Here is a 24,334-nt window from a genome sequence, read left to right as displayed (position 1 = left end):
CAAGTAAGAAGGGTCCTCGTCTTTCTTTTCGGGAGCCGGAACCTTTTCAACTAAGGGACGCACCGGTACAACCATGTGAATGGCCTTCCGATGAGTTCATGATCGAAGCAGGTTTCAAGGATGAGTTTGATACACTTGTCCGCAATGCCGGGTTAGAAGAATTCCTCTCAGATAAATGTGAACAGTATGCTATTCTCACTGCCTCTTTTGTGCGTAGATTTAAATTTTCAGTCGGCCGTGTCTCATCCATACTGTTTGATCTGTATGATAAATCCTATACCGTGGATTTGGAGGATTTCAATAGGATTTGCAAGATACCCGATGGGGGTAGTATTATTGATCCTTCTAAGTCTTCGGTCAGAGACTTTGTCTCCAGTATAACTGTTGGAGAAACCAGAGATATCACGCAAGCCACCATAGGAAGCATCCATTTCCCTGCCTTGCACTACCTTGCCCTTTTCATAGGTAGGTGCATTAACGGCAAGGGTACACATTGTCACCTATGCGCTTCCGACCTTAGTATCCTTAAGAGCGCAGTAACAAGTGACAGGAGCTTCAATATGGGAGCTATAGTAGCAAGGAGGCTGAATAAAAATGCCAGTGAGGGGGATTTCTTTGGTGGAGTTTATGCTACACGCTTAGCAAATTTTCTTGGAGTATCTATCCGTTCAGAAGACCCTCCTCTCCATACAGCCTACCTTGATCGTGTCGCTCTAACACGCTACCAGTTCCTTGAGAGAGATCATGGATCCATCCTATACCGCTTGATATTTAACCGACATCGTGTTTTCCATATTACCCTTCCTGCTCCTGCTTTCTTTGACTTTCAGGTAAAACGAAGATACTACATAACCATAGGAGAGGCACAGCGGTATGAGAGGGAGGCGACGGCTGCTCGACTTCGTGAGGCAGCTATTCAGACAGTGGCTGCAGCACTCCCGTATAACACCCATTACGATTTTGGGTTTCGCCAGGACCATCCATTGGAGTAGACCAAGCTAGGCCAAAAACCTAAGCTTGGGGGAGTACGTGTTCTCACCGACTTTACATTCATGCTTATGCTTTTACTTTGTCACTCGGTGTTTACACTTTGCCACTGTATTATCCATGCTAGTTTATTTTCGTTTTCTTGTTTTCTTGTTTTGTGTCCTTTTGAGAAAACCCAAAAAGATTTTTCTTTCTTATTTTGTTTGTTGGGAGCTGTACCGTGTAAATAGTTTTCTTTTTCTTTGGGTCAAGGTAGAAGATATTGGTTTCAGTGTTTAGAGGTTCTTGCATGCATACCTATTTAGCATTCAAAGAGCCATATTACTTTGTCTTCTCCTTTGTGATTGCCTACAGATTCAGCTTAGTCCAATGCACGAGCACTCTTATTATTGTTCACATCGTTCGATCTTGCAAGTGAAAGGCAATAATGATGATATATAATGAAGTGACTGAGACTGAAAAGCTGGTATGAACTCTATCTATTTTGTTTTTGTAAATATGACTAGCTTGTCGACCCAGATTTAGCTTTGTTATGAGAGAACCATGTTTGCAATGACAACTTACAGATCATAGTTTCTCATGCCATGCTTATTTAGCTGAGAGTTTATAATGGTTTGTCTTGAATGACAACATAGATTTTGAAATGACTATGATGTAGTACGATAGGATGGTATTCTCCTTTGAATGTTTCAAGTGGCTTGACTTGGCGCATGTTCATGCATGTAGTTGAAACAAAATCAACATAGCCTCTATGATGTTCGTGTTCATGGTGATTTATATCCTGTTCATGCTTGCATTCAATGTTAGTCAAACTCATTGCAACTTGATGACTGTTGTTGCTCTCTAGTTGGTCGCTTCCCAGTCTTTTGCTAGCCTTCACTTGTACTAAGCGGAATACTGCTTGTGCATCCACTTCCATAAACCCAAAAGTTTTTCCATGAGAGTCCACCATACCTACCTATTTGCGGTATCTACCTGTCGTTCCAAGTAAATTTGCATGTGCCACTCTCCAAACCTTCAAGAAATAATCTGTTTTCCATGCCCGAACCGCTCATGTGGTGACTGGGGGCTATTGGTATCTTCCATGCTAGGAGTGTTATCCTCTAAATGTGTTTATTCACTGTCATTCACGAGAAAGGGGCCGGTAATTGGAATGCCCAGTTCGACGCTTAAATCGAAAACATAACTGTAAAACAAGATTCCCCCCGGATTGATGTTAGTATGGACGGTACCCGGGGATTCGGCTAGTCGTGGAAAGTGATTGATTGGTGGTGGCGGAGTTAAAACTTTACTTTTATGTTTGGGAACCGCCTATAGCATGAGTAGCATGGAAGATATTGAGAACTCTTGATCATTGCGTTGACAATGAAAGCATGCCACCCAAAATTATTATCTCTGTTTTCAAAGCTTGAGCTCTGGCACCTCTACAAATCAATGCTTCCCTCTGCAAAGGGCTTGTCTATTTATTTTCCTCTTGAGTCATCCTCCTCTTTTATAAGCACCAATTAGGGAGCACCTCTGTCATTTTTATGCTTTGCTTTTGATTGATATTGAGTATGACTATGACTAGATCTTCGTTGCTACGAATTACAATGTTTAGTCAGCCCTTGATCTTTGAAAGTGCTTTGCATTTATGTTTTGCGGTCTCAGAAAGAGCTAGAGAGATACCACCTATTCGTATTGCTTCATGCTTGTTTTGATTGAAGTGTTGGTATTTGAAACTCATTATTATTTGCTCGTTAGCTGATTATGCCATTGATATTAGTTTACCGTGAGACCTTTGTGTCATTCGCTTATGTGGTTAACTTGTGATCTTGCTGAAATTCTGGTTATGAGTTAGACATAGTTGCAACAACAAGATCAAACAGAGTTTGTCAAAGTTTTTCTTTCTCTCTCAGTTTGTCAACTGAGTTGCTTGAGGACAAGCAAAGTTTTAAAGCTTGGGGGAGTTGATACGTCTCCATCGTATCTACATTTTCAAACTCTTTTGCCCTTGTTTTGGACTCTAATTTGCATGATTTGAATGGAACTAACCTGGACTTACGCTGTTTTCAGCAGAATTGCCTTGGTGTTGTTTTTGTGGAGATATCATAGTTCTCCAAACGTCCTGAAAATTTACGGTGAGCATTTTTGGAAAATATGAAAAATATCTGCGCCAAGATCGACTTGACGGGGTGGGCCAGTGGGCCACAAGCCCTGCCTCCGCCACCCCCCTGGTGGTGGTGGGCAAGCTTGTGGGGCCCACACAGATCTGCCGCCCCCAGCCTCAGCTCTATAAGTTCACTTTCGTCCCAGAAAAAACAAAAAAGAGAAGATTTCGTCGCGTTTGCGATACGGAGGCGCCGCCACAACCTGTTCTTCATCTGGAGGGCAACTCTGGAGTCCGTTTTGGGCTCCAGAGAGGGGAAATTGTCGCCATCGTCATCATAAACCTTCTTCCCTCTCCAATTCCATGAAGCTCTTCGTCGTTCGTGAGTAATCTATTCGTAGGCTCGCTGGGCGGTGATGAGTAGGATGAGATCTATGATGTAATCGAGTTAGTTTTGATGGGGATTTATCCCTAGTATCCACTATGTTCTGAGATTGATGTTGCTACTACTTTGCCATGCTTAATGCTTGTCACTAGGGGCCCGAGTGCCATGATTTCAGATCTGAAATTATTATGTTGTCACCAATATATGTGTGTTTTAGATCCGATCTTGCAAGTTGTAATTACCTACTATGTGTTATGATCCGGCAACCCCGTAGTGCCAATAAGCGGAACCACTCCCGGTGATGACCATAGTTTGAGGAGTTCATGTGTTCACCAAGTGCTAATGCGTTGGTCCGGTTCTTTATTAAAAGGAGAACCTTAATATCTCATAGTTTCCTTATGGACCCCGCTGACACGGGAGGGATGGACAATAGATGTCATGCAAGTTCTTTTCCCTAAGCACGTATGATGACACACGGAATGCATGCCTACATCACATTGACGAACGGGAGCTAGCCACATATCTCTCCGTGTTATAACTGTTGCATGATGAATATCATCCAAACAAATCACCGACCCATTGCCTATGAGTTTTTCCTACTGCTGCTATTACTTGTCTTGCTCTGTTGTTGTTACTTGTCTTGCTCTGCTACTACTGTTGCTACTACGGTCGCTTGCTATTGTTGCTACTTGCTACTGTTGTCACTACTGTTGTTCCTTGCCACTGCTATTACACTTTCACTGTTGCTACCTGCTACAATCTTGATCGCTGGTCGTTGACGGGAACAGACAATTTGCGTCAACGAGGCAACTTGGCGCCATTGATACAATCGTTAGAAATAGTCTGCTGTGTCAACAGATCATTTCTGACACCGTTGTTATCTTACTACTTTGTTGTTACTACTTTGCTTGCAGATACTAATCTTTCAGGTGTGGTTGAATCTGACACATTCCGCTGCTAATACTCGAGAGTATTCTCTCACCTCCTGTCTGGTGGATCAACAAATTTGGTTCGAATACTCTACCCTCGAAAACTGCTACGATCCCACGCGTTGGTGGGCCGTCAACAACATTCTTCTAGTTTTGATTGCCGGAGAGTGCTAGCAGCATTCTTCTGGTGCCGTTGCAAGGGAAGGTATGTTGTTACGGAGTCAGGTGACTACACCAATTGAAGTGGAAGCTGATGATGGTGATCATTAAGCTTCAGGATCAAGTTACTACAAACCTCGTAGGTCGATAAGATCGCGTGCTACTACAGAGTGGTACGGTAACCCTGTCTTGGAGGTCATGTTGTTGAACAACTATGAACCTACGAGCTATGAAGAAGCGATGGTGGGCCTGGATTCAGACAAATGGCTGGAGGCCATGAAATCCGAGAGAGGATCCATGTATGAAAAAAAAGTGTAAACTTTGGAAGAACTACTTGATGGTCGTAAGACTATTAAGTAAAGATGGATCTTTAAAATAAATACAGACGATGATGGTGAAAAGTCACCATTAAGAAAAGCTCGACTTGTCGCAAGGATGTTTCCGACAAGATCAAAGAGTTGACTATGATGAGACTTTCTCACTCGTAGAGATGCTAAAAGTCTGTTGGAATTATGTTAGCAATTGCTGCATTATTTATGAAATATTGCACATAGGATGTCAAAACATTGTTTCCTCGATGGTTTCCTGGAGGAAAGGTTGTATGTGATACAATCATAAGGTTTTGTCGATCCTAAGGATGCTAACAAGTACGCAAGCTCCAACGATCCTTCTTATGGACTGGTGCAAGCATCTCGGAGTTGGAATATACGCTTTCATGAGATGATCTAAGCTTTTGGGTATATACACGGTTTATGAGAAACTAGTATTTCCAAAGAAGTGAGTGGGAGCACTATAGAATTTCTGATAAGTATATGTGGTTGAAATATTATTGATCGAAAGTAATGTAGAATTTCTGTAAAGCATAAAGGGTTGTTTGAAAGGGTTTTTTCAAAGGAAAACCTGGATAGAGCTACTTGAACATTGAGCATCAAGATCTATATAGATAGATCAAAACGCTTAATAGAACTTTCAATGAAATGCATGCCTTGACAAGTTTTTCAAGGAGTTCAAAATAGATCAGCAAAGAAGGGGTTCTTGTTTGTGTTGTAAGGTGTGAATTTGAGTAAGACTCAAAAGCCCGACCACGGCAGAAGAAAGAGAAAGGACGAAGGTCGTCCCGTATGCCTTAGCTGTAGACTCTAAAGTATGTCATGTTGTGTATCGCGCCTGATATGTGCCTTGCCATGAGTCTGTCAAGGGGTACAAAGAGTGATCCAGGATTGAATCACTGAACATCAGTCAAAGTTATCCTTAGTAACAAGTGGACTAAGGAAATTTTCTCGATTATGGAGGTGAATAAAGAGTTCATCGTAAAGGGTTACATCTCAAAGTTATCCTTAGTAACAAGTGGACTAAGGAATTTTTCTCGATTATGGAGGTGATTAAGAGTTCGTCGTAAAGGGTTACGTCAATGCAAGCTTTGGCACTAATCTGAATAACTCTGAGTAGTAAACCAGATTCGTATAGTAGAGTAGTCATTTGGAATATTTTCAAATAACACGTAGTAGCAGCATCTATAAGATGACATAAAGATTTGTAAAGCACACACGGATGTGAAAGCTTCACAACCGTTGACTAAAACCTCTCCCACAAGCAAGACGTGATCAAACCCCAGAACTGTATGGGTGTTGGATTCGTTAAAATCACATAGTATGTGAACTAGATTATTGACTCTAGTGCAAGTGGGAGACTATTGGAAATATGCCCTAGAGGCAATAATAAATTAGTTATTATTATATTTCTTTGTTCATGATAATCATTTATTATCCATGATATAATTGTATTGATTGGAAGCGCAAATACATGTCTGGATAAATAAACAAAACACTATTCCTAGTAAGCCTCTAGTTGACTAGCTCGTTGATCAAAGATGGTCAAGGTTTCCTCTCCATAAACAAGTGTTGTCACTTGATAACGGGATCACATCATTAGGAGAATCATGTGATGGACAAGACCCAAATTATAAACGTAGCATGTGATCGTGTCATTTTGTTGCTATTGTTTTCTGTGTGTCAAGTATTCATTCCTATGACCATGAGATCATGTAACTCAGTGACACCGGAGGAATAACTTGTGTGTATCAAACGTCACAACGTAACTGGGTGACTATAAAGGTGCTCTACAGGTATCTCCGTAGGTGTCCTTTGAGTTAGCATGGATCAAGACTGGGATTTGTCACTCCGTGTGGCGGAGAGGTATCTTGGGGCCCACTCGGTAATACAACATCACATACAAGCCTTACAAGCAATGTGACTCAAGTGTAAGTCACGGGATCTTGTATTACGTAACGAGTAAGGAGACTTGCCGGTAACGAGATTGAAATAGGTATAGGGATACCGACGATCAAATCTCGGGCAAGTAACATACCGAAGGACAAAGGGAATGATATACGGGATTATATGAATCCTTGGCACAAAGGTTCAACCGATAAGATCTTTGTAGAATATGTAGGATCCAATATGGACATCCAGGTCCCGCTATTGGATATTGCCCGAGCAGTGTCTCGGGTCATGTCTACGTAGTTCTCGAACCCACAGGGTCTGCACACTTAAGGTTCGATGATGTTTTAGTATAGTGTAATGCCCCAAGTGTAAAGCCTTCCCTTTTTGTAACCTTCCATGTGGGACCACCTTGGCATTGATATGAGAGAGTCCTTGGCATGTATGATTTCATGTGTCCTTTTATTTCTTCCCTTGCTTTCATGCATATCATTTCATATCATTCCATGTGTTAGGTGTTGTTGCTTTGAGTGATGTGATTTCATGTGATCTTATGTGGTGATGTGAGATATGATCTTGTGTGGAGTATGACTTGTGCAAGTAGGTTCATCTATGTTGGGTTGCTTAGGATTTAAAACCTTTCATCTCTCTTTTATTCCAAGCTCAAGAAACTCTTCTTTCTTTCCTGTTTTAAAAAAAATGCCTATGAGTTTGCAGATTTTGTGTTGGATATGGAGGGGCATGTTTGCTATTTTAAAAACAAGTTTAAAAGGTGCAACTAGTTACAAAACAGCCAATGACAATGTTGTTTTGTAAATATTTAGTTGCCCGAAATACATCTCTGTTATTTTATTCAAATAGGTTGTATTTTTCCTAGGACAGTGGTATTTTTGTTGTATTTTTATCTCCAGTGGGATTTCCCGTGTATTAATATCTCCTGAGGCTTTTCCTGTAAATAGAAAAGGTCGAGGATATTCTTTTCGTTTAAGTGGCGCCACCTTGTGGGCTCCCTCCCACAAGGCCGGCCCATCACTCCCAGTCCTTTGCGCACAGGAGCCCAGCGCACGTCCCTCTCTGCTCCACCGCAGACGTCGTCTCCCTCCTCTCTGCCCCTTTCCGTCAGTCCACCAGAGAGCACGCGTTGCCGCCGTGAGGCACTAACGTCGAGGTCCCCCCTTTATATGCGTGGGCGTCCGTGCCCTCCCTCTCCTAGGGTTCCCTCTCTCCCATCCGCCGCCGGCGCTCCATTCCCCGTCCCCTTCCCATCTCTCTTCTCCTCCCCCTGGTCAGTTAGGTTAGGAGCAGAGAGAGAGAGTAGTGCTCGCCGCCGTCTACCCCCACCTTCGTCGACGACCAGCGAAGCCGCCATGTCCGGGGGCTTGGCAAAGCACCCCGCGCTCCATTCCCGACCTAGCTAAGGCCGGGGAACCTCTGCGTCGACGGCCAGGAGCACATCAACACGTCTGCTCCGGTGATCTGCTTCGTCTTCCTCGGTTCGACAACGATCTGCAACAGGGGCTCCTCCCGCGCGTCTACCTCCTCTTCGACCGGACTCCTCCACCGTGTGCCTCCTCTGCCTTCCCAAGGTGAGCCGGCCACCTTCCTCCCTTCCTCCTCGTGTAGATCCGGCAAGAGCAGTAGTTGCGCAACCCTGTCTCGAGCAGCAGGAGTAGTTGGTGGTGCGTGAAGTTGTTGGTGTGCCGTGTAGTAGCGGTAGCTTAGCGGTGCAGTAGCTAGTCGCGGGGTTCGGCGGCCTCCCTGACACAGCGCAGCAGCAGCAGCAGAGTAGTGCACCGACGGCCTCCCTGTTGCCGGAGCACCTCTGTGCAGAGCAGGCACGCAACAGAAGTAGTATACTTCGCAATACAACTCTACTCTGTCAGAAGCCGTATCGTAGTGTAGTGGTGTGCCTCTCTGAGTATATCCCACGGGTGCAGGGTTCAAGTCCCCCTGGTGCAACCCCCTTTTTAATTTCTTTTCGGCAACAGTAGCGTTTGCAGCAGCACGACAGTTTTACCTGCTTAGCTATCCTTCCTTGTCGAGCTATTGCATGGTAGCAGGGCGGTATGCACCACAGGACAGTACTAGGGGCACTGGGGATCGAATCCCAGGCTTGCCCATTTTTTTCTTTCCTTGCTCCTTTTATTTTTCTTTCCCTTGTTGTTTGATTTTTATGCAGCCCCATGTTCTTTGTAGTCCTGTAGTATTTTTTCACATGTAGGTTGTGAATTACCCCCTCTCATAATCTGCATGGAAGTTTGTGTGTTGCTAGCTATGTTTCCATGTTGATGCATTGTGTGTGTTGAAGATGTATTTAGTAGAGCTTGTGTAGGTTGTTTTATGCTAGTAGGATTGCAAGCTTATTCTTGTTTATGTGGCTGCACTAGTAGATCTTGTGTTATGCATCTTATAAGATTTAGGGGAGTGTGATTAGGTGTGTGGATAGGCATAGTTTATGCTTATGTGACTTAGTGTGCATATACTTGTGTGCATGTGGATGTGGAGTTGTGTGAAGCACACACACACATGAACATATTTCATGTGCACCATGGATTGTGAGCACGTGCTTGTGTGTGTGGAATCCCCACCTACTAGAACAAGGTGCACCTTCATATGTCCATATGTGAGTGGTGCATGTGTCTTGTGTTGGTGTGTTTGCCTTGTAGATATGATTGGGAATGGTGATGGCTAGGGCACACACACATGGGGTCAAAACCCTCATGTCACCATTGGTGTTGTGGTCATGCAAGTGCTTGTGTAGATAGTGTTCTAGTGAAATGCACATGAAATGTTGCACTATTCACTCTGTATGATTTCTTGTAGTTTCTTCCCTCCTAGTTTGTGGTCACTTGCTCCAAGTAAGTGCATACATATTTTATATGATTTTGGGGTAGAATCTCCCAAAGAATCCATTGGTGAACTTAGTTTTGCCATTGTAACATTTTCTGGAGATGACATATTATCATTTTCTTCTATGTTTAGAGCTTGGTTCCATGTGATTTGTTGAGCACAAAGGTTTGCTTCTTGGTTGTGCTAGTAGAGGGTGACCCACTCTACCTCATGTTGGTTTCATCTCATGTTTAGGAATCCGTGTGTGCAAGTTGTGCCCACTCAAAGTAGGCATGTGTCTGAAATTCCAGATTAGTGAAAATCTGAGATTTTCACTGTGTGAGAATCTGTTTATATTTTCTTCTCCCGTTGATGAGGCTGTGCAGGTCAATGTGTTGTGTTCTAGCCTTAGCTTTCAACTGGAAAGTTGAATCTGATATGTTTGTCTAGCTCCCTGTAAAATTTCATTCCATTTGGAGTCCTGTAGATATTGTTTTGGCTACTCTCAAAATGCTTCAGAGCATAGGCAGATAGTGAGTCCCTGAAATCTGATATTTTTGGGCAATTTTGCAGCCTTGTACCTTTCTGTGTTTAATTCCTTTGTGTGTGATTATTGCTTGTGATTGTAGTAATCTTGGATAGATACAGCCACATATATTATTTGTCATATTTGGGTGGTTGTAGGTGCTTTGCATGTAGCTCACAAAGTGCTATGATGCAGTTTATGGCAGATTGTGTAGTTCTGTCATTTTGAAGTTTGAGAGTGCTTAGTTGATGATGTGGTGTTATTCCTTGCTCCACCCCATCCATGTTGGTTTGTTTTATGTCTTGGCAAACTAGAACTACCAGAGTTGTGCCATTTGGGTGTGGTGTGATGAATTTGACACGTAGCTCTTCATATCTTGTTTCGTTGATTCCCGTTGATCCGTAGCTCCGATTGATATGTTCTTTATATGCTTTTGCATCATTTTCACGAGACGCATCTGATCTTGTCATCCTCATGCATGTAAAAATAGCTTAGGATCCAGTTCTGTCCAGGAACATGTATTAGCTTCTCATGCTTGTGCTAGTGATAGAAATAGTGTTGCATGCTCATATTCATCTCATGCATCATGTGCTTGTTGCATATTGAGGTGTTGTTGTTCATTGGATGTTATTATTATGTTGGGTAGCACCGGGATCGGAGAACGAGTACGTGGATTCGAGAGAGTACGTGCAGGACGGACAAGAACCATTCCAAGCTGAGGATATCACAGGCAAGATAATATGACCTTGATTCCATATCTAGACTTGTTATGCTAGTTTACGTTTCTTCCATCATATGCTCGCTGCCTACCACTAAAATAATTGCCTCCTGAATTGCCATGAAACCCAATACACTGATCCCTTCCTAGCAAACTTGAATGGCTAAGTAGGCTTTGCTCAGCTACGAATGTTAGCGTTGCTAGATGCACGTGCTTTGCCTCATGTGATAACATGAGCTTGATATCATTATATTAATTCTGTTATTTAATTAATGCACCTATATACTTGATAAATAATGGAAGGCCTAGCCTTTTGCCGGGTGTCTTGTTCCGTTATTGCCGCCATAGTTACCGGCTACCGGTGTTTGATTCCATATTGATCGCTCCTAACACGTTCGGGGTTGTTATGGGGACCCCCTCGAATGATTGACGTAGGTAGGTGTTCAGGATCACTTAGTGATCAGGTATAATCGACCGCTAGTATAGACCACCTCCATACAAGTTCTACGTAAGGTAGCCACCATATCAAGCTTAGGATGCTGCAACCTAAATACTCCACATATCCAACCTAATAACTTGACTAGTTCTCGCACCGAGGTCATAGATTGCTGAGTCCCGGTGGACCACAGATTCCTTCACAACACCAACAGGTTCAGGTACCCTAGAGACAGGTGATCCCAACGGCACGCAGCTGGCGTGGCAGTACGACGAGGAGAACGACCGCCTGTACGTGAACTATCCAGAAGACTGAGGCGTGGTCGTGATCGTGGGCCAGCAGGCAGGGTAGCATAGCCATTTCCCTTGTTTTCTAGTCCGTAGCTGAACTACTTTGGTTGTATGTGTGATGTACTCTGATATATTTATGAGATGGCAATTGAATCCCTGATTGTCTATCTGTTGTTATTATGTATGTGCTATGATACCTTGTTAGCAAGACGCTTAGATGCGCTCCTTTCCAATTCGGGGCCTCGATCCCCAGATCGGAAAGGACCGCATCTTAGTCATTACAAGTTGGTAATCAGAGCCTTACGACCATAGGAGCCTTTGTGTGATCGTACTTGGCCAAGTCGAGTCTAGTAAAATGTTTTGAGTCTTGGTTATATCGGAGAGTAGGATTCTTTTTTCTCCTCTTCCATGCTCTGTGAGGTTCCCGTCTTAGGAAATCTTAAATTCTACTCCTCTTCTCGCTCAAAAAAAATTTAGGATCACGCGGGTATTTGTGAAATCTATATGATTTCGATGTGACGGAGTCCTGTCTTGGTGACTCCTGTCTGCTTTGATTTCTTCCGGGGAGTTGAGCTCCAGGGGATTCTTGCGCACATCACCGTCATTCAGATTTCTGAGTATCTAAGAACGAAGGATGTTCGTAATTGATTCAATACTGGTAGTGGCGAGATAACCCCGATGTCCCCAGTACTGGTGCAGATTGTTCGGGAGTACTGCCATACTTTGTATCGTTGTGATCACGAGGGTCCATTGTAGATGAAGGTCCAAGATGCTAGTTGTGTGTTGACGGATGTGATACAGGTGACGGGTTAGTATCGGAGTTGTGTGATATTACTCCTTGTATCCGTATACCAGATTGCATGACCAGTTATTTTGGGAATTCATAGGTGGGATATCAAGTAGTACCTTATAGGGCTATCTTCCTACAGATGTATGATCAAGGTTCGGATTCGATGTTCAGTTGGTACGTTTGTTGACGGTCGTCTTACAGCGGTTCTCGTTGTGTCTTAAAGAGTCCTTGTAGCTCACTATGACTCGGGGATACTTTGTATGTCGTGTGCACTGCCTTGCACAGGATGGCTACTGTAAATTCGAGCCCGTGCGATCTTATCCGCGAAGATATCGGATGAAATCTCGATCATATGTTTGTTCCGAGCAGTTCTAGCTCATACTTGTTTGCAGTGGTCTTAATCGGAATCTTCTCGACCGTCACTTTGAGGAAGCATTCTGACTATTTTGTTCGAATGCAATTGCTTTATTTCTGTTCAGATATTCCTGTCTTTTGATTCAGCAATATCTTCATTTTATTCTGTGGGCTAATATGTTGTCCGTCTTCAGGATGGCTCTACCAACGCGTCAGAACCCAGGACGTGAGGATATGCCCCCGCCACCTCCTCCTCCGGAGAATCCTCCGTCGCCGCCGCCTCCTCCTGCAGAGGCCTGGCAAGCGGTGATGGCTGCTACTAATGAAAACACCCAGATGCTGCTGCAGTTATTGCAAGAGAGAGCTAATCAGCAGCAAGGCAATTTCCAACATGGTGGCAATCAGTTTGTGAGTCTGAGTCAGTTCCTGTCGAACCAGCCAAAGACTTTCACTTCGTGCGACCAGCCATTTGATGCAGAGGACTGGATCCGTGATATGAACAAGCATTTCGAGTGTAGCAATGTGCGTCCTGAGGATTTTGTCAAATTTGCAACATTCCAGTTGAAGGGGCAGGCTTCTATCTGGCGGCAGCAGCTTAAGGACTCCAGAGGCGCTAGAGTGATTTGTTGGGATGAGTTATGTCGTGACTTCAGGTCCCACTACATCCCTTCCAGCTTTGTGGAGGAGATGCGTGAGAAGTTCAGGCGGTTGAAGCAGGGTGGCAATTCCGTGTACAAGTACAACGTTGAGTTCCACGAGCTAGCCCGTTACGCGCTGCAGGATATCCCGGATCAGAAGAACAAGATTTATCAGTTCAGAGGTGGCTTGAAAGAAGATTTGCAGTTAGCTCTGGCTTTGCATGATCTTGAGGAGTTCGACAAGTTCTACAACTTAGCTCTCAAGGCAGAGGCAGCCTTGCTCAGGGTGGAGAATTCTAAGAAGCGCTTCAGAGATTCCAGCTCTTCCTCGACTCAGGTGGTTCAGAAGCAACAGAAGTTTTGGGGTGTCTCCTCCTCCTCCTCGGCACTCGCAGCAGCTTAAGCACTCTAGTGGTCGTGCTTCTTCCCACTCACCCAACCTTGTCTTCCAGCAGAGATTCCAGCATCAGAAGCAAGGGCCTCCTCAGTCTCAGTACCGGCAGCCAGCAGAGGTTACTTGTCACAAGTGTGGTCAGAAGGGTCACTATGCCAACAAGTGTACTTCTCAGCTTCGACTGCTGCCTCCTCCTCGAAGCAAACCTCCAAGCAACGCTCTTGTCAAGTTCAACCCCAGAACAGCTCGAGTCAACATGGTGAATGCAGCTGAGGCAGAAAACTTGTCAGATGTGATCATGGGTAACCTCCTCGTCAATGATATTCCTGCTAAAGTGTTATTTGATTCTGGTGCTTCACATTGCTTCGTGTTATATCCATTTGCATCCAAGCATAATCTGCGTCAGGAGCAGTTGTCTAAGCCATTGGCAGTCGTTTCTCCTGCAAAGCATTTGAGTTCTAGTTTGTTCGTTCCTGATATTTCTGTCAAGATGGGCGCTTATGCTTTTCTGGCATCTCCTATTGTCTTGGGCAATTCCGACATCGACTTGATTCTTGGTATGGACTGGCTGGCCGTGAACAAGGCATCAATTGATTGTGAAGCCAAAGAAGTGAAGCTTACCCACTCTTCGGAGGACGTGATTATATTCGCGGCGCGCGACGATACTATCTGTATGTTCTCTTTGAATGAAAAGGGTGAGATCAATCCTATTTCGCAAGTCCTAGTGGTCTGCGAATATGAAGATGTGTTTCCTGAAGAGCTGCCAGGCATGCCTCCGCACCGTGAAGTTGAGTTTGTCATTGAGCTTGAGCCAGGCACCGAGCCGGTGTGCAAACGGCCGTACAAGTTGGGTCCAGAAGAATTGAAGGAACTTAAGAGGCAACTCGATGAGCAGGAGCGTTTGGGTTTGATCAGACCGAGCTCGTCTCCGTGGGGCTGTGGAGTTCTGTTTGTAAAGAAGAAGGATGGCACGGACCGGCTGTGTGTCGATTACCGTCCATTGAACAAGAAGACAATCAGGAACAAATATCCACTTCCAAACATAACTGAGTTGTTCGAATAGTTGAAAGGTGCTAAGGTCTTCTCCAAGCTTGATCTCAGAATGGGCTATCATCAAATTCGCATTCGCGAAGAAGATATTCCGAAGACTGCCTTCAGGACTAGTTTTGGCTCGTATGAGTATACGGTTGATACGTCTCCATCGTATCTACTTTTCCAAACTCTTTTGCCGTTCTTTTGGACTCTAATTTGCATGATTTGAATGGAACTAACCTCAACTGACGTTGTTTTCAGCAGAATTGCCTTGGTGTTATTTTTGTGCAGAAATCAAAGTTCTCCAAACGTCCTGAAAATTTACGGGGAGCAGTTTTGAAAAATAAGAAAAATATCTACGCCAAGTTCCACCTCAAGGGGTGGGCCAGTGGGCCACAAGCCCTGGCTCCGCCACCACCCCCCTGGTGGCGGTGGGCAGGCTTGTGGGGCTCACACGGCTCTGCCTCCCCCAATCTCAGGTCTATAAGATCCCTTTCGTCAAAGAAAAAATAAAAAAGAGAAGTTTTCGTCGCGTTTTCGATACGGAGGCGCCGCCACCACCTGTTCTTCATCTGGAGGGTAGATCTGGAGTCCATCTTGGGCTCCAGAGAGGGGAAATCGTCGCCATCATCATCATCAACCTTCTTCCCTCTCCAATTCCATGAAGCTCTTCGTCGTTCGTGAGTAATCTATTCGTAGGCTCGCTGGGCGGTGATGAGTAGGATGAGATCTATCATGTAATCGAGTTAGTTTTCATGGGGATTGATCCCTAGTATCCACTATGTTCTGAGATTGATGTTGCTACTACTTTGCCATGCTTAATGCTTGTCACTAGGGCCCGAGTGCCATGATTTCAGATCTGAAATTATTATGTTGTCACCAATATATGTGTGTTTTAGATCCGATCTTGCAAGTTGTAGTTACCTACTATGTGTTATGATCCGGCAACCCCGGAGTGACAATAACCGGAACCACTCCCCGTGATGACCATAGTTTGAGGAGTTCATGTGTTCACCAAGTGCTAATGCGTTGGTCCGGTTCTTTATTAAAAGGAGAACCTTAATATCCCGTAGTTTCTTTTTGGACCCCGCTGCCACAGGAGGGATGGACAATAGATGTCATGCAAGTTCTTTTCCCTAAGCACGTATGACGACACACGGAATGCATGCCTACATCACATTGACGAACGGGAGCTAGCCACATATCTCTGTGTGTTATAATTGTTGCATGATGAATATCATCCAAACAAATCACCGACCCATTGCCTACAAGTTTGTCCTACTGCTGTTACTTGTCTTGCTATGCTGCTACTACTGTTGCTACTGTTGTTACTTGTCTTGCTCTACTGCTACTGTTGCTACTACTGTCGCTTGCTACTGTTGCTACTTGCTACTGTTGTCACTACTGCTTTTCCTTGCCACTGCTACTACTCGTTACACTGCCGTTACTCGCTACTTTGTTGTTACTACTTTGCTTGCAGATACTAATCTTTCAGGTGTGGTTGAATTTGACAAATTCAGCTGCTAATACTCGAGAGTATTCTCTCACCTCCTGTCTGGTAAACCAACAAGTTGGGTCGAATACTCTACCCTCGAAAACTGCTGCGATCCCACGCGCTGCTGGGCCATCAACAACATTCTTCTAGTTTCGTTGCTGGGGAGTGCTAGCAGCATTCTTCTGGTGCCGTTGCAGGGAAAGGTTTGTTGTCATCAGCATTCGTCTAGCCATCGCCAGAGATTGCAATCAGCATTTTTTCTGGCGCCGTTGCCGGGGAGGTATTGCTATATTCTCTGAGTTCCTTGGGATTTATATCTGCTGATCACTATGAAGAATCTGAAGGATCCGAAGACCAAAGTCTTGCCCTCAACTACGAGGGGAGGTAAGGAATTGCCATCTAGCTCTGCACTTGATTCACCTTCAGTTATGAGTAAGTTTGCAACATCACCTCCTGCTAGAAATCTTGATATGTCGCCTGTGCTTGATGATGCTTGTGATACTACTGCTAGAGATGCTATGCTTGATACTATGCCTGATGATACTATGATTGATACTATGCCTGATACTACTAGAGATGCTATGCTTGATACTGCTTTGCCTGATGATGCTAGAGATGCTATTTTGCCTGATGATGCTATGCTTGATACTGCTAAAGATACTCCTTTGCCTGATGTTCCACTAGGAGTGTTCCTTGATGCTCATATTGCTAGAGTTATTGCCACCCTTTTCACTAATGAGGAGAAGATCCGTCACTACTATATCCTTAAGTTGTTTCCTTTCTCTCTAAAGGATGACGCTAAAGTCTGCTTCACCTCTCTTGCTCCTGGATGTGTGAGTAGTCCCCAGGAGATGGTCTATTACTTGTGTGAGAAATATTTCCCTGCCCATAAGAAGCAAGCTGCCTTGCAGGAAATATACAACTTTGCTCAACTCCAAGAAGAGAGTCTTCCACAAGCTTGGGGGAGGCTCGTTCAGCTACAGAATGCTTTGCCTGATCACCCTCTTAAGAAGAACAAGATACTTGATATCCTCTATAACGGACTTACCGATGCCTCTAGAGACCACCTAGATAGTTGTGTCGGTTGTGTTTTTAGGGAACGGACTGTAGAACAAGCTGAGACCCTACTGAATAACCTCTTGATCAACGATAATGCTTGGACTATTCCTGAACCACCTCCTAAGCCAACTCCTAAGAAAAGAGGTATTTTGTTCCTCAGTCCCGAAGATATGCAAGAAGCCAAGAAATCTATGCAAGAGAAAGGCATTAGATCTGAAGATGTCAAAAAACTGACACCTATCGAAGAGATCCATGGTCTCGATAACCCGATACAGGTAGTGGAAGTGAATTCTCTGCGTAGGTTTGATGAGAGTGATATTCCATTTGATAAACCTGCTAGCCTATGCTTCGATGAATTTGACAACTTTGTTGCCAAACAACAGAGTTTCAACGATTATGTTAGCAGACATTTGGAACAAAGTACTCGTATGCTTACCATTTAAGTGCTTGTGTAGACAGAAATGTCAATGATCTGAAGCTTTTGAGTAAACATGCCTCTATGATTACTACTCGGATAGAACAAGTACTTAAAGCTCAGAATGACCTGCTCAATGAATTAAATGACAAGTCTGTCAGAGTCATTACTAGAGGAGGCAAAATGACTCAGGAACCTTTGTATCCTAAAGGTCATCCTAAGAGAATTGATCAAGATTCTCAAGGAATCAATGTTGATACACCCAGTCATCCTAAGGAGAAGATGAAGGATGATAGAAACCTGCATGCCAGTTCACCAAATACTGTCACACCTCAAGAACCTAATGATATTTCTGCGTCTGATGCAGAAACACAATCAGGTGATGAACATGAACCTCGTGACAATATGGACAGTGATGTTCATAATAATGCTCAACCTAGCCATGACGAGGATGTGGAGATTGAACCTACGGTTAATCCTGATAATCCACAACCTAAGGGATACGACAAGAATGACTTCACTGCTAGGAAGCATGGTAAAGAAAGAGAGCCATGGGTTCAGAGACCTATGCCCTTTCCTCCTAAGCCATCCAAGAAAAAGGATGATGAGGATTTTGAGCGCTTCGTTGAGATGATAAGACCCGTCTTTCTGCAGATGCGGTTAACTGATATGCTCAAGATGTCTCCGTATGCCAAGTACAGGAAAGATATCGTGACTAATAAACGGAAAATACCAGATCTTGAGATCTCCACCATGCTTGCCAACTACACTTTTAAAGGTGGAACTCCTAAGAAACTTGGTGATCCCGGAGTGCCCACTATACCTTGCTCCATTAAAGGAAACTACGTAAGAACTGCCTTATGTGACCTTGGAGCCGGTGTTAGTGTTATGCCGCTCTCTCTTTATCGTAGACTTGAATTGGATAAGTTGACACCGACTGAAATTTCTCTGCAAATGGCCGACAAATCAACTGCTTTCCCTATCGGCATTTGCGAGGATGTGCCTGTTGTGGTTGCTAACACCACCATCTTAATAGACTTTGTTATCTTGGATATTCCCGAGGACGATGCCATGGCTGTCATCCTCGGAAGACCCTTTTTAAACACTGCAGGGGCTGTTATAGATTGCAACAAAGGCAATGTCACTTTCCATGTCAACGGTAATGAGCACACAGTGCACTTTCCGAAGAAACGATATCCAGTACATTGCATCAATGCTATCGAAAAGACTTGATCGATTCTCATTGGGAGCTTTGAATGCCCTATTCCTCGTGTCAAGATGAAGTATGATTTGCTTGTTGGGGAGATACATATCCCCATTGAGGTGACTTAGTGGCTATTCGAAAATTCTCCGTTCTCTCTTGCGATTCGAGAAGGTTTTGTCATAAGGACTTGATCAATCCCATTGACGGATTTCTTTCGATGACCATGAAACGGATGAATCAAGGAGTCACATACCTCTGTTTTAAGTTTTCCTTTTCTTTTGCTTAGAAGAAAAATGATAGAATTAGTTTAGTTTTTCCTGTTCTCTGTTTTAGCGTCCCGGAGAAAAATACCTCGAAAATAAAAGTTCTCCGATGGTCCTGAAAATTTAGTATGATTCTTTCTGGAATTTTTGAAAATTTCTGGGCCTGAGAGCTGGCCTGGGGGCCTGACCGGCCACAAGCCGTGCCACCGCCACCTACCCCCCTGGTGGCGAGGTGCAATCTTGTGGGGCCCACAGGCACCCCCTCCACTCATTCCAGCTCCCAGCCTCTTCTTCCACCTCCAGAAAAAATTGTTTCGCAGCTCAAACCCGTGTTCTTGCTCATTTGGCTGTGATTTTCGATCTCCTTGCTCAAAGAACCATTCTCCGAACCGTTTTGGGGACATTACTCCTTGGTAAGTGACTCCTCCATTGGTCCAATTACTTCTTGCTCTAGTGCTTTATCCTTCGTGAATTCTTGCTACCTTGGTGACCCTGTTCTTGAGCTAGAAAGGTTGATTTTAGCCGGTCCCAGGTAGTTTTAGCGCGTGATACAGTCTCTAGGCACTAGTAGGAGTAGTTGCTACAAGTTGGGTTAATATTCATTCACTTTTCTTTCGAAGTCTCTAAAAATTACAGAATTTTTCAAAGCTAGAAAAGGGAAAAAATGAGGAGGTTCTTGAGAGGCTCTTCAAGCCGTAACCCCAAGGAGGACGAGAAGAATCACCCCAAGTACGTAGTCCCTCAAGTCAGAGAAGTTCGAGCGTGCGAGTGGCCAAGTGGTGAGTTTTTGCGCGCCGCCGGACTTTATGAAGACTTTTATTACTTGGTGGAGAACGCAGGTCTTACTGCGTTCGTTGAAGATAAGTGCCCACAATACCTCCTCCTCACCATTATTTTCGTTCAAAGCTTCAACTTTTATCCGAGGAAGAATCCTTCCATGGTTGAGTTCAGTATATACGACGTCCCCCAGTGCATGACGCTGCAGGATTTTTGCAATGTATGCAAATTACCTAATGTTGGGGATATCCATGACCCTCGTCCATGGGACTTGGAGGATTTCATTGGTTCTACTGCTGTTGGAGAGGAGAGAGGAGTGTCTCGCGCTAGAATTGCTAGCATACACTTTCCCGTGCTTCGGTACTTCTCACTATTTGTGGGAAAATGTTTGATTGGCCGTGGGGAGGCTGGATCACTTAGTTCTACAGACCTTGCGGTTTTGCGCGAAGGCCTTTATAACGATAAGACTTATAGCCTGGGCGCTATAGTAGCTCAACGGTTGAACCTGAACCGTTCTAAAGGTGTTGTCTATGGAGGTATCTACGCTACCCGTCTTGCCAGACACTTTGAGATACCCATTAGACTGGGAGAGGAAGGAGAGATGCTTCTCCCTGAGAGATATCTGGATTATGACAGCATGGTTCGCCATGATTTTAGGGATAGAGATGCTAGTAGACGGATGATTTATAACCTGGTGTTTAGTCAGGGTACTTGAGAGACTATTACTTTACCTGCTCCTTCTTTGTTTGATCTTCATGCAGGCAGGTACACTATTATGCCCGTGGACATTTAAGCATATTGGGGCTTGGCCCAACCACATGTGCCCGTGCCCGAGCCACCAGTCGAGTACCAGACGCCAGTTTATTAGTGGGAGCCAGAGGAGCTCACACAGTAGTGGCATCCACAGTCTGCTCCGGAGTATCCTAGAGCTGGTTATTTTCCACCTTGGGAGTAGACCGAGCTAGGCCAAAAGCCTAAGCTTGGGGGAGTACGTGTTCTCACCGACTTTACATTCATGCTTATGCTTTCACTTTGTTAGCCGGTGTTTACACTTTGCCACTGTATTATCCATGCTAGTTTCTTTTCATTTTCTTGTTTTCTTGTTTTGTGTCCTTTTGAGAAAACCCAAAAATATTTTTCTTTCTTCTTTTGCATGTTGGAAGATTTCCCGTGTAAATAGTTTTCTTTTTCTTTGTGTCAAGGTAGAAGATATTGGTTAAAATGTTTATTGGTTCTTGCATGCTTACCTGTTTAGCTTTCAAAGAACCATATTATTTTGTCTTCTCCTTTGTGATTGCCTGCAGAATCAGCTTAGTCCAATGCGCTTATTATCGTTTTCATCGTTCGATCGTGCAAATGAAAGGCAACAATGATGATATATGATGAAGTGGCTGAGACTGAAAAGCTCGCATGAACTCTATCTATTTTGTTTTTGTAAATATGACTAGCTTGTCGACCCAGATTTAGATTTGTTGTGAGAGAACCATGTTTGCAATGACAACTTAGAGATCATAGTTTCTGATGCCATGCTTATTTAGCTGAGAGCTTATAATGGTTTGTCTTGAATGCCAACATAGATTTTGAGATGACTATGATGTAGTATGATAGGATGGTATTCTCCTTTGAATGTTTCAAGTGGCTTGACTTGGCACATGTTCATGCATGTAGTTGAAACAAAATCAACATAGCCTCTATGATGTTCGTATTCATGGTGATTTATATCCTGTTCATGCTTGCATTCAGTGTTAGTCAAACTCATTGCATCTTGATGAGTGTTGTCGCTCTCTAGTTGGTCGCTTCCCAGTCTTTTGCTAGCCTTCACTTGTACTAAGCGGAATACTGCTTGTGCATCCACTTCCATAAACCCAAAAGTTTTTCCATGAGAGTACACCATATCTACCTATTTGCGGTATCTACCTGTCGTTCCAAGTAAATTTGCATGTGCCATTCTCTAAACCTTCAAGAACTAATCTGTTTTGCATGCCCGGACCGCTCATGTAGTGACAGAGGGCTATTGGTATCTTCCATGCTAGGAGTGTTATCCTCGATATGTGTTTATTCATGGTCATTCACGAGAAAGGGGCCAATAATTGGAATGCCCAGTTCCACGCTTAAATCGAAAACATAACTGTAAAACAAGACTCCCCCGGACTGATGTTAGTATGGACGGTACCCGAGGATTCGGCTAGCCGTGGAGTGTGATTGATTGGTGGTGGGGGAGTTAAAACTTTACTTTTCTGTTTGGGAACCGCCTATAGCATGAGTAGCATGGAAGATATTGAGAACTCTTGGTCATTGCGTTGACAATGAAAGCATGCAACCCAAAATTATTATCTTTGTTTTCAAAGCTTGAGCTCTGGCACCTCTGCAAATCAATGCTTCCCTCTGTGAAGGGCCTGTCTATTTATTTTCCTGTCGAGTCATCCTACTCTTATATAGCACCAATTAGAGAGCACCTCTGTCATTTTTATGCTTTGCTTTTGATTGATATTGAGTATGACTATGAGTGGATCTTCGTTGCTATGAATTACAATGTTTAGTCAGCCCTTGATCTTTGAAAGTGCTCTGCATTTATGTTTTGCGGTCTCAGAAAGAGCTAGCGAGATACCACCTATTCATATTGCTTCATGCTTGTTTTGATTGAAGTGTTGGTATTTGAAACTCATTATTATCTGCTCGTTAGCTGATTATGCCATTGATATTAGTTTACCGTGAGACCTTTGTGTCATTTGCTTATGTGGTTAACTTGTGATCTTGCTGAAATTCTGGTGATGAGTTAGACATAGTTGCAACAACAAGATCAAACAGAGTTTGTCAAAGTTTTTCTTTCTCTCTCAGTTTGTCAACTGAGTTGCTTGAGGACAAGCAAGGTTTTAAGCTTGGGGGAGTTGATACGTCTCCATCGTATCTACTTTTCCAAACTCCTTTGCCCTTGTTTTGGACTCTAATTTGCATGATTTGAATGGAACTAACCTGGACTGATGTTGTTTTCAGCAGAATTGCCTTGGTGTTATTTTTGTGCAAAAATCAAAGTTCTCCAAATGTCCTGAAAATTTACATGGAGCAATTTTGGAAAATAAGAAAAATATCTACGCCAAGTTCCACCTCACGGGGCGGGCCAGTGGGCCACAAGCCCTGGCTCCGCCACCACCCCCCTGGTGGCGGTGGGCAGGCTTGTGGGGCCCACACGGCTCTGCCACCCTGTTAGAGCATATATCTCCATATGTGGTTTTGGTAATTGATGACAATTCCTATGGACTAATGGTTGCCTTAAGTTATATTTATAGGATTTGTCCATAGGCACTTCTTGAAGTCCATGTGTTGGGTTCAAGGAGTTTATATGTTGACCAAGATGTTATTCAATGTATTATCCAAAGAATGGTCATAGAAACACTAGGTTGATCAAGATCTCAGACAAAGAGTAAATCAAGATGATCAACACACAAAGCGTATAAGATGTACCGAGAGGGATCAAGTGATCCCATGATATGGTAAGCATTGTCCATTACATATTTGTGTACTAACCCATGGTCTTTGTGAGACTCCTATGTGGGGGTTAGGTGTGTTTCCATTGGGCTTGCGTCAAAAGGAAGATCTCATACAACCCATGAAGGATGTCGTCAAGTGGTGATCGTCATCAAGATTTTGGTGTGCAAGTTCAAGTGGATCAGCACGAGTATATCATTGAAACTATTGTCAATGATCATGTGTTGATAAGGACAACCTCATGTGCTAACAAGGACAAGATCAAGATAAGCATTCCTGAGCACTACATGCTTGATTCTTGTGGATGTTCACATGATGGACAAATGAAGATGAATACATAAGCTAGGCTTTCCGCATTGTGTATGGGAAAGCTACTTGAAGACTTCATCAAGTCTTGCTTTCAACTTGAGCCAAGAAGGAACAACAACATCAAGCTCAGGTGAAAGGGCTAACTCAAAGGTATCAGTTCCTTTGACGTTAGTTGTGCGGAGTGATGATCAGCGAATAAAAGTATACACTCAAGTATGGATCATCAGTACTCTTTTATGATTCTTGAGTCCTTAGGGATCTCGCACTATTAAGAGGGGATCACAGGTTTTGCGATGAACTTGCTCAAACTACATCATCACTTTCTGCTCAGTCCACATCTCCACTGTTTTGTTGTTATGTGAAAACAGAACCAGTGCCTCGGACATCCGGCTTTCTCCGGACGTCCGAGGACCGGACGACCGACTAGTTGGGAAATCTGGAATCCTATACCAGAGAAATCAGAGCCATATAACTCGGACTTCCGGCTCCCTCTGGACGTCCGAGGCCCAGATGTCCGGCCAAGTCCCGGAAATCCGGAAGCCTGCACCACT

The sequence above is a fragment of the Hordeum vulgare genome, chromosome 4H (assembly GCF_904849725.1).
Source record: "Hordeum vulgare subsp. vulgare chromosome 4H, MorexV3_pseudomolecules_assembly, whole genome shotgun sequence".
Taxonomy (NCBI): domain Eukaryota; kingdom Viridiplantae; phylum Streptophyta; class Magnoliopsida; order Poales; family Poaceae; genus Hordeum; species Hordeum vulgare.
Note: the sequence above shows the minus strand (reverse complement) of the source record.